Source organism: Manacus candei, unplaced genomic scaffold, assembly GCF_025592945.1.
Source record: "Manacus candei isolate 608988 ecotype Guabito, Panama unplaced genomic scaffold, ASM2559294v1 h1tg000008l, whole genome shotgun sequence".
In the NCBI taxonomy this organism is placed as follows: Eukaryota; Metazoa; Chordata; class Aves; order Passeriformes; family Pipridae; genus Manacus; species Manacus candei.
Genome location: NW_026138056.1, coordinates 16,675,252 through 16,694,696, shown reverse-complemented (window position 1 = coordinate 16,694,696; position 19,445 = coordinate 16,675,252). Strand labels below are relative to the sequence as shown.

General features: G+C 35.0%; 1 long non-coding RNA gene across 1 annotated transcript in view; it reads right to left on the bottom strand.

The window, feature by feature from the left end:
• Window positions 1-590: 590 nt before the first annotated feature.
• Window positions 591-19,445, bottom strand: part of LOC127461995 (uncharacterized) — a 55,962-nt gene continuing 37,107 nt past the window's right edge. The window contains exons 2-3 of the long non-coding RNA XR_007900272.1: window positions 10,964-11,031; window positions 591-673 (exon numbers count right to left, since the gene is read on the bottom strand). This is a non-coding gene — a long non-coding RNA (uncharacterized LOC127461995). The remainder of the gene's footprint in view (window positions 674-10,963; window positions 11,032-19,445) is intronic.

Sequence of the window (19,445 nt, the reverse complement as noted above, 5' to 3'; positions counted from 1 at the left end):
ACCCACACAAATTGCCATATTTTTGGTATGCATTCCATATCTTCTTGTATGAGACTTTTGTAAAGGTTGTGGTGGGTTTTTTTTCCCCTCAATATAAGAAAACTTCTTTTTTGTTCAATAGGTTCAGTTATAATAACAGTGGAATAAAAGTTGATTTATAGAAATCAGAGTGCATTTATTTTTCATTGCTAAATGCTAAATTTCCCATGATTATCTCTGGTAATGGTAGCTGTTTTCTATACTTTTTAAATCTACAGATTTTTTAACTACAAATCAAATTTAAATGGTGCTTTAACAACAGTTAAAGGGTACTTGAATGATGTGTAAATAATGTGCTCCGAAAGAATGAACAGTGATTGGGGAATCAGTATGTGTTAAAGTAATGATTCATAGCATAATCATTCTCTAAATATTTGATTCACACTCAAGAAAGTTTACAAACCATTCATTTGCACTTCTTCGTCTCTTGGTTTCATCCTAAAAATTATATTATTGAGCCCATTTACTCACCAAAGTGCTTCACACAGTATGTAAATACCAGGTTCCATGCATCTCTTTAGGCATACTTCTCTTTCCTTTTTCTGTGGATGGTTGGGGGTTTTTTTGTTTTAGTTTGGTTTTTTGTTGATGTAAATAGAATAAATATATTTCTCTGGCAAAGACAAAACTTTTTCTAGAAGAAAAAATTCAAACAATGAATTAATTGTTCTAACTCAAAGGTATGAATAAAAAATGTTTAGAAGCATGAATGAACTTATAGTTGACCTAATGAAAGCTCAGTGGAACATGAAGACAGCTTCAACTGGCTGCATTATTGATGACAAACAAAAAGCAGTTACACAGAACATTGAGTTGAAGAGAATAGAACATTGTTTTTCAGCTTCATGTACAGTTAGATGTTAAAGCTTCATTATCTAGGTGGATCTTTGGGAGTTATTTGTACAGAGGTTACTTATGCATGGGAGGCTTTATCTCTTGCTAACAATACTAGGTTTTGCGCAGTGTGCCTTAATAACAAGACCTGTACAGACTTTTGCCTACCCTTTCTTCCCTTTGCCTACCACTCCAAGACAGACGTGGAACTATTTTTAAACCATCTGGATTCATTAGCAATTTCAAAAAAAAGAGTGCAGATTAATGCAGTCACTACTACTTTATTATTAAAGTGCCTAAAGCAATAAAGGCTAAGGCAAGCTATAGGGACTGTTCCTAGGCACATAATTAGATAACAAATGTAGAGTTCAACCACCTTTTCCATAACAACAAATGGCCAATGCTGCTACTGAATTAGGGCATTTTAAGGTAAAATACTGGTAGATCAGGTAACAAATTGGAAATATACTGGCATACCAGTGGACAACAAAAATCTTAAAAAAAAAAAAAAAAAAAAAAAAAAAAAGAGTTTTTAAAAGTTTGGGCTTAATTTGTAAAGGTCCTAGGTTTTATTCTTACTCTTGCTGGCATAGCCCAAGCCTACTACTGTAAAATACTTATAACAATGTGAGAAAAAGTCACTGCCATAAAGTGGGTGTGCAGAGGAGGGAATCTTCACTCAATTCAATTTTTGATTGTTCTATGTGATCTCTTTTGTGTTTACCTACATCAATGGACAAAGAGGGAATGAAAAGAAACCTGAGCTGGGCTCTGCACCACTCTCTAAGAACTAAGCTAACTAAGAACTAAGCAGCCCTTTCTTTAGTTACATCTTCCAAACATGACCTGTTGTTAGGTCAGAGACTCTTTCAGTTCAAGGTGTTAGAATGCAATTTCTTGTGCAAACTGCCTGAACCCTTCACTTTGAACTCAAAGGCTCAGACATTCCTAAAATATGTAACTCAGTGGATTTTTTAATGAATATAAAAGATAAGAAGTGTATGCTTTTATCATGTAGTTTTCTATCATGCAAGATACAACTGGCAGGAAAAGTACAGGGTTTTTTTTCATAATTGCACACAAAAGGAACATATACTATTAGAAATATACAAGTTCTTCTTTTGCTTTTCAGAAGTTTTTTTTCTTCCCATTTTTCCAACAGATGAATTAAACATTATCTCTGTTATTCAAGCAGCAATCTTATTTTGTTGTGCATGAAGAAAGAAAACATTGCAATTGTAAAGAACAACAAATTGGAGATCTAAAAAAGATTTTTAATCTTCCACTGGAATTTAGGGACAGGGCTAGAAACTGCTTCTACTACTGCTACATGCCTCTGAAACAAAAGGCCTATCTAAATCATAGGTTGGGCTTTGTCTCTTGTTTTACCATAGACATTGAACAATCATTTTCCTGAAAAGCTTGGACAACTGGTAGAGTAACAAACAGAAGATTTGACCCTTCAAAACCAAAGCACTTCAAACGTGATGAGGTTCATTTCCTGACGTTCTTATCCCAAGAGTGAAGCAGAAAATTGAGGGTTAACACTAATGTAACTACTTAAACCTTGTTATTTTATTTGGTTTTGCTGATGTTGCTTAATCTAAATACCTGCATAATCATTAGGCAAAAGATATTTCATTGAATCATGGAATATGCTGAGGTAGAAGGGACCCATCAGGATCGTCGAGTTCAACTCCTCACCCTGCGCTGGGCACCCAAAGAATCACACTATGTGCCTGTTTCCCTCCTTGGTATTCAGTTCCTGGTCCTTCCACTCACAGACATGAAGACTCCCAGACCTCTTCTTTATATTTATGAGTAGCTTATTATAAAAACAGAAGAGATGACATTTTTTTCCTTTTGCAGATTTTTAGGTGAAAACCAAGATTTAAGCAAAAAATATAACTCAATATCCTCTTCCCCTATAGTTCCTTTCTGACTGCATTGTTGTAAAGCAGAACAGGTCACAAGCTTACATTCTTTTCCTTTGCAGGTCAGATTTCATCAAAGCAAGACTGGGTTTTTGGGTTGTTTTTTGTAGGGTTTGGGCTTTTTATGTTTGTTTTTTTTGGTTGGTTGGTTTGCATTTTTCTGTTTGTTGTTTGGAGGTTTTTTTGTCTACTGTTGAACTAAAACTTGTGCTTTAAACAAATCTAACAAACCTGATTTATATTTCACATGAAATCAAGAAACTAAATTAAAAGATGTCTTGATATGCTGTGCCCTCTGGCATTATATAATTAAATTCCAGGATTTTCTTAAAAGAAAAAAAATCGAATTTTTAGGGAACCAAAGACTTTTTAGATACAAGGAATGAGATTTTCCGTTTGGGTCAAGCTTAACTATATTATGGATAATGCAGGCAATTGATACAAGTAGAAATCTAATGTGATATGCCTACATCCGAGTGGGCAAATGTTGGTCAGGAGCATGTCTGTAGCACGAAACAGTTGTGCTGGGAATGTAATTAAATGAAGTGTATTTCAAATATTTTTACTACAGACTAACCCTGGATTAGTGTAAATCTAATCAACTGAATAACCACTAAAAGATGGAGTGTAGTTTCCAGTCAAGTTTCATCCAAAGGAAATCAAGTCTGAGCACTCCCATACCATATGCACACAAACCAAAGCACTGGAAACTTTGATAATTGGTATTAAGAGTTTTGCTTCAGACATGCCTTTCTGATGCAATGCGGACACTTCTACCAAAATTGACACTGCGGGCTGAGGATATGCTTCTCCTGTGCCTAATAAATCTTACAACAGAAATGCTGTGTTCCCAAAAATGCTCTTTCAGCTTCAGAAAATCTCATTCTAGGACCTTAATGTGGCATAGGCTGCTCCACTTAACTAACATTTTTTCAATAATTTGCAGGATCAATTTTCTGTTCTGCATAAATGCAAATTAATACACCAAAATATCTGGGAAAACATATATCTTTTTAGAATATATTAATAATTTATATAAGATTTCAGTGATTTCAAAACAATGAAAAATCTAGGTCTAGCAACACATACTAGTAAATACTAATGACAACTGGAATGAAAATTGAAATATTACAGAATGTAAATTAACATCTACTGAAACAAATACCATGACCTGGCTTTCCATCCTCATGGGAGTTGCTTGGGGTTTTTTTGCTGCTTGGTGTCCTACAGCTAGTTGTTTCCACTTACAAGTCTCAGTGTGATTAAACAGAGACTTTCAAATCATGCTGCTATACACTGCTGTCAGCATGCATCTCTCTCAGCAAAAAAAAACCTACCAAAATTAGATATTCTAGATGCATTCCAAATTAAGAAAACCACTACTTGTATGTTCATGATTAATACATAATTCTAGGTGAGTTACTTCCACATTGTGATCCTTGCACTTAAATCATGTAACACTTCCGCCACAAGAATATGGTTAGAATATACACAGGAACACAGATTCATACAAATTCCAAAGACGCTCTGATTCACATATTGTTTCATTCCCTATTAGTTACCAGTACTAATATTGTCTTTCTTCAGACTTGAGTGAATAGTATGTTTAATCTGGATCTTGAAAAGAAGTTCTGGCATGCAGTTAAAACCCATAAATAGGGATAATTTTTAAGGATACTGCAATGCAATCCTGATTAGGAATGTTTCTATGAACTGGGACCCCACTGCTAGCAACAGTTCGGGAAGGGGATTGATATATGATATGATGATACAGGTCACCAGGATGCTGTGGGTCAGCAGGATACTATAGAGTTTGGAAGCAGTTTATTCATGATGATGGGAAAGTTGTAGGCTTCTTGGTGCTTTTTCTGATAACAATAGAGTGTTGCTGTGCCTAACATATACATAATTCTCTTACTGAGTGCTTGGTTTCAACAGTGAGAGGGAAACACAAACATGAAGAAAATAGTATCAGTAGTGCTAACAAAAGGTTTATATCATTGCAGCATAATATACCCGCAAAAAAAATTTCTGAGAATTTATATGCATATATATATGAACAACTGCAACACAAGTTTTATAATTCTTGATGTACAATATTCCACTAGCTGAACACTAGCTGATCATGCTATTGCACAAATATGTACAACATAAAGAGATTTCAAAGAACATTTCCATTTCTTGCAGATGTGATTATAATACTATTTTCTGCTTATACATAATCAGGTTGCTTTGTATACAACCATGCGAATGTGCTCAAAATGAGATTCCTATGGAGGAAAAATGTATGTTTTACTGCTTGGATTATCTGTAACATATCTACTAGGATTAAAATTATGCTGCTGTTTGATTTGTAAACTGGAAGCAGCTAAGAGATAAATCATCCAAAACTTTTTTAGAGTTGTTGATTATTTTTTTTAATTAAGGTTTTAAGAGGTAAGTAATAAACCTTCCTCCTCCCATTTGTTTCCTCTGCATGGTGCTTTGTTGCCACCACAGTAATTAATAAAGTCCGGTCACATATATTACTGATAACACACCAGCACATATCTGTCACTTTTAGTTTCTTCTTTTGCCTTGTGATCACCCATTCTTACTAACAATTTCGCAGTTCTCAATTTACTCTGAAATGTACCCACTCTCATAATGACTTAAGACTTTATGAAAAAATGCTATACTTGTTTGTTTTTAAAATGTATGAAAGGCAAAATCATATAGAAGTCTGCATTTATCATGAACTTCAAAATATTAATTGAGAACTAATTTTTTACAGAGGAATGCAAAAAGCTGATTTTAATTAAGTTTTTCTGAATCATGATATACATCGAAACTTTCAGGTTTAGGTGAATTGGAATTCAAGAATTATCTCTGTGAAAATACTTTCTAAACTTCTTCAATTTATTGTGTTCCTTCTCTTGCATGAAACAGCTGATCAAAGTGAGCATGTTTCCCTAGATATTTTGTACTGTGGTGCATCCATTTATAAAAAGATAATAATATTAATCAGTTCTTTAAAAATAGAATTGTACTGTCTTTATTTTTCGGCTGAATACTTTTGTCATCTGTTTTAATCTTCTCTAGTATCCATGGCTAGAGAACACAAATGATAAATTAATTTTTGTCCCTGCTATTTGCCCTGATCCAGAGAGTAAGATATCAGGAAAAGTGATATGGCTTAAATTAAAAGAAAAAGCTCGATTCATACGGTCTTCTTCGGAAGACCACTCCTTAGTGAAAAACCTCACAGCATATAGTCTGTGCTAAACTTTACAAGTTGGTTTTTCCAGAAGAGTATGTTTTCTACTAAGTCAAGATCTAAAGATCCTGAAAACTAGTGGTCAGAAGTATCAGATGAGCCTGATTTTGGAGATCACCTCAATGAACTGAACTGACAGGAAGATTGAATAGGTACTAAGTTAGTGTCTTCATGGCTGCCTCTAATTAAACCTATGTTAATATCAAACATACAAACTTAATGCAGTGTAATTATTTTCTATTTAACATTTTAAATATGTTAATAACGTTTAATAACAAGTTTAAGTTCTATTTAGACACAGCAGAAAAGGAAACTTGGAAAAGAAATGTCTATATAGGAACCATGAATATTTTACACTTTCAAATCACAGTAGTTTGAATTGAAGTCACATACTAGGAGTATGTCCCTATAGTATACTCCAACTAAAAATAATAGCAATATTTGTACTAAAAATGTATGTTTGCATTTGCTTTGTGATGGGAATGAAGGTAGGAGTAGGCAAAGAAAGAAACTGTAATTCAGTTCACAAAAGCAGTACTCCTATCAGTCCTAGCATGCCTAGTGATGAATTACTTGAGTAAAAATAAAATTTTTAATTAAACTCCTTACAAGTATTTCTCCATGGCAAGTGTGTTTTCCATTATTTCCTTTAAGAGAAAATAATTTACCAAAAGGAACAGAATCATAGAATCATCAAGTTTGGAAGACACCTTCAAGATCATCCAGTCAAACCATCCAGCCAGTGCTACCACTGTAACCCCTAACCACCAAACTATATCACCAGTGCCAGATCCAGATGCCTCTCGAACATCCCCAGGGGTGGTGACTCCAGCACTTCCCTGGCAACCTATTCCAGTTCATGACCACCCTAATAGTGAAAAAAAATTTTCTAACACCTAATCTGAATTTCCCCTGTCTCAGCTTAAGGCCATTCCCTCTTGTCTTTTACATTTTGGCATAGATTTTGCTGGGAAAGTTAAGGAATGAAAACATATTGGAGTTCAATATTGTGATTTCTATATTTATATATATCAGCTTTTTTTTGAGTGAAATTTATTGTGGGATCTCAATATACTCTTTCTAGGCTGAGGTTAGACTATAATAAGAGGAGTAACTGACTTATGTATGGCAATGCTCGTACTGGTCTAAACAGACTAAAGGGAAGATCCCACTGAGAAAAGGATTGGAAGCCTTTTTAATACTTGAAAGCTACTCCATTCTGCTGCCTTTTAACAAAAACAATCTATGCTCACACAATTTGTACTTCCAAATAGAATTTACATAGTGAATGGCAAGCGTAAATTGGAATATCTCTGCTTCAAATTACCTGGCATGTCCCACAAAAGGCAAGCTCTAATCACGCATTGCTTTCCAAGGCTGTGCTGATTTGTTGTAAACAAGAACATTCACAAGGGGTTTCTCTGACAACAGTAGCATCGAAGACGATGATACAGTGAGGAAATACTATTTCCAAAAGTCTCAGCCTAATGCAATTTGTTACACAAGCTGACTTGCTTAATCAGAAGAAAACTTTCTGTTAAAAATAACAGAAAAGGAAGTTATTTTGTCTTACAATATACAGCCAGAAAAACATCAGCAGTGAAATTCTTTTCTTACCTCACAAACAGTAATTACTTTGGGATTTCATGAAGAAATGAGAGTCAACAGTTGCACTTATTTTTCTAAAACAATAGTGGTTTTTTGCATGAAAAATTAGGTACTGCTCTTGTGGAGCTCTGCCAGATTGATGGTAGAATTAATGGGAAAGTTTCTAAAACATATTTAGAATATTTGTGTTGAATTAAGGCACTCTCTGGTTGCCTGCAAAGGAGTAAATCCCTGCCTCTACCTTCACTATTTATCTGTATCAGAAGCAGAGTGCAAAGGTCTATCACTCATCCTGGGCAGGCATAAGAGCAGACAGGTAGAAAGCGTGATTAGGATAACTTCTAGCTGCAGGATCCAATGTAAAAAAAAACCCCAAATAACCTGTGACACGTAAGAATCAGTTGACAATATTTCCTGTAGAGCAAAAAGGAAGGAGAGATTGGAAGGCAGGGGGAAGAAACCTTAACTGCAACCTTATTCTGTGTTTCTTCCTTGCAACGTACTGTTAATGCAGGACTTAAATTCAGAATTAACACCTTTTGTTTTCAAAAGTTAGGTATGTACTTGGCATATACCCCTAAGTACCCCTAAGTACTGAAAAATACAAATGGTATTAGTCAGAATTGAAAAGATAAGGAATTTGGTCTGTCTTTTTTTTAAGAAGACTTTTTCTATAATTGAAGATTTCATCATCTTCCACCTACACATTCCATCATTGGAGACAGCGTACATCACCAAAGAAGCCTTTTAAAGTCACTTTGTGAAATCAATGTATTATGATGCTATTTTCATGTTTTTAACCTTTGAGATTGAAATTTTTTATACGAAAAATCTCCGTGTTTTATTCAGTGGATGTTTCAGGGCCAGTCACATGAGACAATGGATAAGCCCAGGAGCATGCATTTCAGAGAGGAAGCTGTACATTAAAAATAATGCAGGGTCTATAGAAAGACAGAATTCCTATCAGTGAACAATTTCTTTTTGATACCCAAAACTGTACCTATTGGTTTAAAATTACATTTCAAGAACCAGCTCCTTATTATCTGCAAATATAAAGTAATTTAGTTGTGAATACTTTCTATCTTGAGTATATTTATGTCTTAAATATAACTGAGGACAATATTCATAGATTACAAATAATCTTCTCTGTGTGAAAATGGTGTAGCCTGATCAGTTTGAACAATTGGGACTGATTAGCATAGCAACTTATATCACTTTGAAGTGTATGTTTTACACCACTTTGTCACACGTTCACAAGAAAAGGAAATTCTGAAGTGATAAAAGCAAGGCAGCACTAATCATTTCTGCCTAACAGCATCACCAGTTATATACTGTGCTTAAAAACCTGTGTATAAGCATTTACTGAAGTACTTAAGGGTTATAATAATGCATTCAGGAATCAAACTCCTAATTAATTTAGATCTTATTGAAGTTATTTAAAAGCGAGAACAGCAGAATTCTTTAAACAATCTGGCCTCAAAATAGGGCAGAAATTCCCTACTGGTAAGTTTGTTTATTTTACCAGAACCTGTTCTACTCAGTTGATTTCATTACCTTTTCCATAATGGAATGCTGGAATGTATTTCAAACTAGATTGTATAGACATACCATTAGTCATCAAAGGCATTTTTCTATTTGTCTTCTGCATGGAATGTAGAAATCCTACTGTATAATAATCATAATTTTAATCATCTGTCTGTAAAATTGGGTATTGCAAAAACAAATGAACAGTAGAATGACAAGTAGAAAGATTAAAAAAAAAAAGAAATGCCACATGAAGACCAAAGGAAAGAAACATGGAATGAGAGATTTAGTCACATTCTGTAGGACAAAAAGTGTCTTTAGCTACTATGACAAATTTTCTAAGCAGGTAAATATCAGTGTTCTCAATAGAAAATGCTATGCAATGAATCTTTGCACATTTAAACAATTTTCAGGTATGTGAACCAATTTTCAGTTATGAAAGTCTCTCAAACACAGGAAGATTTTTACTAGCAAAATCTGAAGACTGACTTTCTTACTAGATGCAAATTATTTTCCTAAAGCACAAATGTAGAATCTACTACAGATTTAAAATCCTTTAAATTAATCCAACATTTTCCCTGGCCCCTATGAGCTCAACATCTTCTTAGATTTCACTCGAATAATTTTTTTGGAACCATTCTTTGATTTTCCATCTCTACTTCAGAAAAAGTAGGAGTAGAGAAAATTCTGTCTGTACTTGAAGTCAACAACAAAATTCTCTCTAACTTCCAAGTTGATCTAGCATGATGGAAGGAACCTGTCATCTTACAGCTATGAAAGCCTCATTTTTTTTTTCTCAGTTTGCTTGATCTAAGAATGAAAAACAATGCACACTTTGCAGATGTCCTACTATTCTTGTGTTATGCCCTTATAGGTTTTTGCTGGCATTTTTCTCTATCACGTGTCTTCGGGGTTGTTTTTATCTTCAACGTCCAAATGGAGTAAGTTATCAGAAACTTGTGTATCTGAGGCCAACGCTCACACAAAAGCAGTCCAAATTCTTTATTTTATTTTCATATTTACAGGTCATCTATTGGAGAATAGACAGCTTTAAAATTACATGCACCTGCTATTTTCTCAAAAAAAAAAAAAAAAAAAAGAAAAACAAAAATCAAACCACACTGCATTTTAAACTCCCAAACACAATAACCTCAGAGTCTGACACTCCAGAAACATCCCATGGTCATTTTTTCTGATGTCACATTTCTACATGCTCAGGCTACAGCACATTAATACAAATGAGTTTGTGTACAGCTTTTTGGTAGAATTTATTGATATGTTCAATCTTACAGCTTAAATTGTCTACTAGCGTTTGATTTCTTGTCCCCAAACTTGTGTAAAACTTTCTACTTACTAGAACATATTCTTAGTCTTTCCTTTAGTAACACATTCATTAAAATATTTTTAATTTGGAAAAAATATAACTTTATCACACTTATTTGAATTATATCCCTACTGTTGTTATTAACCACATTTGAGTAAAACGGTTAAGAGTGAGATCAACTTGCTTCTTGGTAGAGAAGTTAATTTCATCACTTATTTCAGCTTGTGATGAAATTAACTTGTTTCTGAATTTGTTTGCAATTCAACAGTATTGAACTATAATTCCTGTAATTCTTACCCTGTTTTTTGTGCACACACAATTATATTGCATAAGCAATAAAAAACCTTGAGATGGACATTTGCCTAAACCAAAATGACATTTGATGCTGTTTCATGTTCTGTCTTTTCTCAACAGATATCCTTCAGAGGGATTAGTAATGCTCACCTTCAGTCACTGACACTGGCTGGTTTGTCTTCTGAAGATCATTTTGTGTTAAGAAAGATGAGCTCTGCCTGTAAAAAAGGGGTAAGGTCAGGAACTAATTTTGCACCTCTGAATCTCTTTGTGACTAATTTGTTTTCTCTTGCTCTCTCTTAATTGATCATGGTTTCCTAACTAGGCCATTTAAGTTAAATGCCAAGGGCTATGTAGCACGCACAACTTCAGAATAACCTTCTCCTTAAAACATCACAGGACAAAGTCTCAAGGAGAATTCGTAATCAATATTCCATATTGTCTTTTACAATTCCTTCCTTCAGCAACCATTTCTGGCACTGTGTTCTTTTGCAGATCCTTTTACACAAAGGTAACAGGAGACATGCAGACTTACATAAAACTCAATTTCACTGAAGAATGGTGTTTGCTGCTAAAACAGTAATCATTTTATGCAGCACAAGCTGAAAGTGAATGTAATAACAGTTTATTAGAGAAAATTCTGAAACTTTAATGATCTTTTAGTCATTCCTTGCTCTGGTAATGCTTCAGGGAGAATTTCCCGCTGGTAAGGGCTCTATAATTTAAAATAAGTGAAGACATCAGGATGTGAGTCATTAATTGTTAATTATACTCACCTAACTTTATTGGTTTCCTACAGAGTATCTAGTTAACAATGATCTATAGACAGATTTTTTTTTTGAATACCTGTAAACAAAAGAAGGCGAAGGTACTTTATGAGATGGTTCCACACCATCTGCTACACTCTTTGAATGAAATGACAGTAAGAGGGAGTACATCCGAAATGATGTAGCAGATGGCCTTGAGATAAAATGATGGCATTTATGCCTTATTTTTGTTTTCCTTTTACTTACTACTGAAGAGAACACCAGAAGTGAAGCCCCAGGTTCTATTAGAATATGGTAAATTTACTTGGAACTGTAAAGTATATGAGAAAAAAAAACTTAAAAATGTAGCTTGTAAATCCACCATAATGTAAAGGCGAGAAAACAGCATCCAAGATTAATAGAAATTGTTAAGAACACCATGACAGAAGTTATGGATGCCCCATCTCTGGATATGTTTAAGGTCAGGTTAGATGAAGCTCTGAGCAACCTGGTCTAGTGAAACCTGGTCCCTGTCCATGGCCACGGGATTGGAACGAGATGATCCTCAAGGTCCCATGCAACCCAAACCCTTCTATGGCTCTATATTGGTGAACACCTCTGTTCATCCTTCTTTCAATCTTATCTAAGGTTGCATTTTCAGCTGTCCTCCCAAATAAGCATACTGTTACTGGTGCAAGAATCTTCTGTTTCCTAATCAGGTGTTCTTTCCTCAATACTTTCCTGAAATTGTCAGTGAGTTTCATTTTAATCAGACCCTTTACCTAACTTTTCACCTAATGTTAGGAAACCAAATGAGTAGTAACTAAAAATATATCTATTTTGCCAGTTGCTTCTTTCTTTTCTTTGGGACATTATCTGGTTCCAGTGAATGGTTCCAGTGTGATGCTCCCTATATTGGTATTTCACTTCATTCCCAGCAATTGTATTAGCAACCTTCAAAAATAGTCTTTTCGTAAAATTATGCCTCACAAGTCATTATTATTTACAGATGAAACCTGAAAAATTACTTGCAAGGGGAAAATAAATAAATAAATAAATTATTGTAGTCTAGAGGAGCTTGAATCAAATTAATGGTAACATAAGCATTAGTTATTTTTTTTTTTTTTACATTAGAACAGATATTACCTTACTATTGCCCTTTGTGACACCATCAGCAGTAAATTTGTTTCAGTTGATAGACAGTGAGATGCATTCCAGGTCTCTCTGAGCATTACTTCCCATTACAAAACTCTTTCATCTTCTTTTGTAAATAGACTGCCAATGTATTTTACACACAATTCTGTATTGTACAGCATAATTTATGACAGAGTAAGAGCAGCCTTCTTATGAAATTCAAGTTGCAGAATCAGCTACAGAACTACTTTGCAGTTTCTAAAATAAACAGAGGCAAAAATAAAGTGATAAAAAGGTACTGGGAGGAATGTGGTTGCATTTAGTTCCATGATGCAGTGACAGGTAATAGGACACAGTAGAGTAAATATTGTATAACAAAAAACGTGCTGAAAGTATTGGGGAAAATTGTAAAGTCAGATTATATTATGATACAAACTTTTCCTTATAAATTCTGCTAGAACTTAATCTAAGGAACTTCCTTTTATAGATAATACTTTTACTTGGAAAACATAACAGTCCTCTCATGTGTATGGAATTTTTTCTTATTATTAGAAAAAAAAATCGGTGAGAATCTACAAATAATGAAATGTGTTTTCTGTTAATTCAAAGAGGAAAAGAAAACTGGAGAAAAAGGTCATAAAGCTCAGTTTGGCATTAGTTTCTTAGATGTGAGAGGAAATGGGAAAAATTATGGGGGGAATAAGGCTTCTTTCTTCATAGACATCAGATTAAATTTTGTGGAACTTATGCTAAGAACAATTAAAAATAATGAAACATAAGCCACAACCCTCTTAGGAAGTAACACCCTCTGAGGAAGTAACACAACCTTCCTTCATGAAATAGTTGAAAGATGAAAACACTGACACATATGCCCTAATCCCCTGTACAGGACTAACTACTTAAATCATAACATAGCATTATAACCATGAACTCAGGGAAGCTAGAGAAGCCATAAACCACGAAAAAAGACAAACTGAAACAATAATGGAGCATCAATCAGAAAAGAAAAAAAAAAAGACTCTACACAAACTTGAAACACTACATTGCAAAAAAAAAAAAAAGACACAGAAATGTAATATTTTTTCTCATTAATGCCATAGAACTGCTGGAAGTGTCAAGCTGCATATTTTTGTTTGAAACTTCATAATGTCTTCCTGAAAAAGAACAAACCCATTCCTTTCAGTCATCTGACTGAACTAAACAGTCAACTGCTGCCAAAGAGCCAGACGTAGGTCAAGAGTAACTGCAGTACTCTTAAAAGGATTTCTGTACTGCTTTTGAATGTATTTCATTGGAATATTAATGGCCCAAAAGAGAAGACATCACAGGAGAAAAATGGGAGCCCCACAGTTATTTTAGTATCAAGAGTTCATAACCATAATAATTTTATTTAAGTATATTTTCATGGAAATATTTCTTTGTTTTAATTTTTTTTTTAATTTAACTTAATCTCATCGTTGTTAAGGAGGTGGAGGGAGCAAAGGACTTCTAAGTCTCCTTTAAAAATTGATAAACTATTTCTTGAGAGCCTGACAAATCTAAGACAGATGAGACAATCATCTGGAACAGTCAGATGTGAGACATAGAGAAGAAAAGCAACAGAATAATGGCACAGATCCTCAGATCCTACTTTCAATAGGGGGAGTGACACTGCAGAGGAGAAGGAATGAAGGAGCAGCAGAGCCTGAAACTAAGGGCAGATGTAATGAGGGAGAAGTTGAGACTAAGACCAAAGGCAGATAGTCACAGGGAGAGAGAAGGGAAATAACATTTTCTAACTGTCTCCTGGAAACAGCTTTACAGAAGTCAAATGTTGCTTGAGTCTCTATTTTCATAATTATAACATACAACAGATCTGACAAAGATAATGTGTAATCATCTGCAAGTAATGTATGAAAACAGAGATTTTTACTTTTATCCATGGTATTAAAATGGTATTTCACTGAATGGTATCTTTCTTAAACTTGAAGAGTAATAGACAGCTCTAGAATGAAATTACGTGACTCAGGTTGATGTATGAACTCATTTTGTTGATGTGCACTGCTTAAGAGACAGACCCATGCACATACGACCCTGCTGCACTTGAAATATCATTGTTGTGCAGTAATGACACCCTTCCTCCTTCAAAATCTTGTGAGGATTCATGTAAATTAATTACCCTTTGTTTTAGAAGTGGAGACCTCCATGGCATGAAGCTAGGTAACATTCCTTATTCCCCATAAATGAGGTACACAGAATTTTGGCATTCTTCATCATACACTTTACTAGGAGAAAATAGAAAATATAATGCTATGAGAAGAGACACACCAGAGGGAAAAATTCTTGAGTCTTTGCTACCCTAGGGTACAATACCTCCTGCAACATAATCTGTCACTATACTTAACTGCAAGAAACATCATGTGCCTTCTACTATGTAGATATGTTGGATGTGGGCTCCTTCTTCAAAGGTGTGGCATGTTTTAACAAACAACCACTTTTTTCTGGTTTTATGTTAAGGAAAATATAGCACAAAGCAAAGAAACTTCATAGAAGTCATCATGGCTGGGCTTCGTGAATGAAAATTTAGGAAGGCTCTACCCACGTTTGTTACAAGCACGCTGGTGGCTTATGAGGCCAATACGAGAGATACATGTCCGATTGCAAAAGGCACAGCAGAAAGACTCCCTAGGTGGTATATTCAGCAAGACATGATTCCTTCTGCATTGTCTTTTCTCCTCGAGAGTGATACTGAGTGCGTTCTAAAAGGAAGCAGCTGCGTTATAGATGGTGTGTCTCCAGGCCTCCTGATTTGAGGCCAGAGTAGACCAGTTATGATGATCAATATGGCTGAGGACGAGATGTTGTTTCAGGGAGTCCTTGTATCTTTTCTTTGGGGCTCCTTTCTTGCGGTAGCCAGTGGCAAGTTCACCATAAAGCAAGATCTTAGGGAGGTGATGATCTTTCATCCTTGAGATGTGCCCTGTATTGAGGTGATAATGTCACACCTAGTCTTCAGCAGAATTTTTTTTCAGATCTGCCTACCCATTTTTTTCTTGGAATCTTCCTTGACAGTTCTTTAATTCAGATGTACTACAGGAAACCTTAGGACTTTCACTCCTTTTCCTTTGGAATTTGTCTTTCCTAGCATTTTACAAGAGCATTCTCCTCCTAGTTCATAGATCTATAGAAGTTACCAGGATTCTCCAAAATGAGACCTAGGCACTTCTATGGAGGTTACTATATAAGAGTCCATGCCCAATACATTGTGCTAAACAAGCTGCCAGGCAGCAGACACAGTCTGGTAACCTTCAGATATCGAATGACAAAAACAACTTAGCTTTGTTTGGAATTCTACTTTGTTTTTTTGTGACATCAGTGTTGACTGCGTGTTTGGAAATGGCTTTTGTCTTCATAAATGCTATGTGACATCAGTGTTGACTGCGTGTTTGGAAATGGCTTTTGTCTTCATAAATGCTATGTATTTTTTTTCTCCTTCTGTTTCCTTCACTTAACATCACAAATACATTTCTTCTTACTAAAATTGTAATACAGCTGAAGAGCACCCAAAGTTAATTAACATCAACAGACAAAAGACTGAAGATCTACTTAGAGTTAGATGTTTGGATATTTGTATAAAACATGATGACCACACTAGAATAGCCATATTGTTTCTACAAAAAAATGAAACAAATATTAATACGCAGTAAATTAATTTATACTTTTGGGTACCTTGATAAATACCAATAAATGTAAAATTCTCATAATAAAATCCCATAATGTAATCCTGCCAATCAACTGCAAGTATTTTTTTAATTCTCACACGCATGTCTCCTCTTGATTTAATAGGACTACCTTACATAAACCTATAAACAAATAAACATCTTTGGGAAGAAATGTTAAACAACATTTTCTTTCTCTGGAAGAGACTATTAGCTTTTATTTTCAATTATTTTCAAGTATTTTGAAACAAGAATTTCCAGTAGACTTAACAGAGTACACAGGAGGCACTCATTTTGTGATAATAAATTACTACTTAATCCAAAAATAAGAGAGCTTGTCATGAACAACACCTTGGACAATGGACATGAATTTTAATGATAGACAGATAAAAACAGGCAGAGTGCAGTTCTAATACAGTAATACAGCCATTCCCTTGCATAACAGCTCTCATTATGTAATTTCCAGTGGCAATGTAATTTATCTACTGTAATTTGCAGACACATTTAAAACTAAATATAATTAATATTTATGCAGCTGAAATTTTTTTTCAAAACGAGATTTTATTTTTTTTTTTACCGTGTTCCTCAAATGAATTTTTTCTTTTCATCTTTCTGCTTAATAAATCAAGGAGAATATATACATAATGATTAGTGCTAATAACTTTGTCACAATAATATTGTGATGTACTGCAGAATATTTGCTACTGAAATTAAATCTAAACTCATTTTACCCTTCTTTACTAGAAGTGGGGTAGTACAAATCACAGTATATGTGCCCAGGGAAATAGCAGAGAAATATGCAAAATATGTTTTAAGTTTTTGCATATTCTCTTAATTTATAAAATAACTTACGCTTTAATTTTCTTAAAGTATTTTATTCAATATTCAATTTGCATGCAAATTGAAAGGTTTCAAACTGCAATATATTTAGACATGCATCTTTATTTCTCTAATTTCCTTCTTCTTTCCTTCCATGCCAATTCAAATTCTTCCTAATGACATTATTTTAACAACTTGCATGATGTAGTTAATTGTCATATTCCTCTTTTGTAAATAATTATGTATATGCTTTTTGAACATGTATTTGAGATTTGGTACAAGATTCTATAACTCGCCTCTGAAACTGGATCAGTTTTTTTTTTATTATTTATTTTTCTTCAAATGATTTGAGACCCCAATATCTGAACTGCACTATGCAGGAATCAGTTTTAAATTTTCATTTAAAAAATAGTGATTGTTTAAAAATGTATGACACCACCTAGAGTAAGAATATTCTAGTGTCACCTACAGTAAGAATATTCTAAAATCACATGCTGCTTTGAAGGCAAAACTAAGGATATTGCTTTCATCAGATAGGCAAAGAGAAAGTGAGTCTCAGGTGAAAAAAATAGTGTCAGGAAAATGAACACAAGTCTTGTTGGAAAGCAACGATAACAGCTAGAGTAGCAAGACAGCGACCAAGACAGTTTAAACATACATCATGGGTTACTTATATGAGCAAAGTATGCTTTTATCAGTGTGTCTAGACTGAAATTATTTCTTTGTAAAATTTTAAGTTACTATCCCTAAGAACAAAGGTTTTCAGAACGTGCCCAGTGTGGGTGGTAAGGAGGTGGAATATAATTCCAAGGGTTTTGTTAAGGAAATCCATGATTTAGGTTACCTCCCAGTACAGAAATAGCATCAGTCTTTTTCAGAGTGCATAGGAAAAGTCATTGGAGACTGAGTTCCCTAATGAGGTAAATGGAAAAGAAGAGGTGGATGTAGGAAGCAGGGAAGGATCCCTAGATTAGATAATAACTGAATGAGGTAGGTGTTTTCTTTCAAGCAGGATAAGAGGCAGGCAGAAACTCTGAGGGATGAAAGAAACAGAAAGGAATGCTGGTGCTAGAAGATGAAAGAAAAGCAGAAATGTTTCATCTCCTCTGAAAGTAAAGTGAATTTTTCAGAGAAATATAGAACATAGCATGCTATGCTTTAAACGCTCCCAGAGGAAAAAGGATAAACAGATTAGGGAAGTGAAGGTCATGATAAAGATCATCTTTTGATGATCCATGAGGTCAGCTTTTAAAATATTTTAGCCACAGACACCCATGGACATGAGCCAGCTGAGTTTTAAATATCCAGTTGTTGCTTTGGCATTCCAGAAACACAACCACTGTTCTTCCAGCTCAGCCTTCCCATGGTGGAACATACTCCTCCTCATTGAGTGGAGAGTGGGATCATAATAGCACCTTTCTCAGCATAAAAACAGAGTTGTTTGCACTGTGCATGTGACAAAACTGCCATTTTTTTGGCTCACCACACTTGCTGAGTCACAGAATATTTGAGATTAGGGAGCACCTCTGGATATTGTCTAGTGCAAACCTCTGCTCAAAGCACTGCCAGCACCCACAACTGCAGACTTCCCAGTCAGAGTTTTAATGTCTCCAAGGATGGAGACTTCACACTTCTCTGAGCAAACCGTTTCACTGTTTGATCAGTGTTTCTGTGTTTAAATGGATTTTCTTGTATTTCTACTGGTATCAGTTTTCTGGGGAAGCACCATACACCCGTACAGGCTGGATCTAGCCTGCTGGAAAGCAGCTTTTTGCAGAAGGATCTGGTGGATAACAAGCTGTCAAGCAGTGTACCCTTGTGACAAGGAGGTCAATGGTATCCTGGGTGCATGAGGAAAAGCATTGCCAGCAGGTTGAGGGAGGTGATCCTGACCCTCTATTCAGCTTTAATGAGGCCATATGTGGGATTTGATGTCCAATTTCGGCCTCCTCAGCACAAGAGAGACATGGAGCTCCTGGAGTGGTTCCAGCAGAGGGCAACAAAGATGATTAAGGGACTAGAGCACATTTTTTATGAGGACAGACTGAGACAGTTGAGCCTGTTCAGTGTCGAGGGGAGGTGACTGACAGGGGACCTCATCAATGTCTACAGGTATCTAAAGGGAGGGTGTCAAGTGGATGGAGCAAGGATCTTCCTGGTGCTGCAAAGCAGTAGGACAAGAGGCAGTGGGCAGAAACTGATGCATGAGACGTTCCACCTGAATATGAGGAAGAA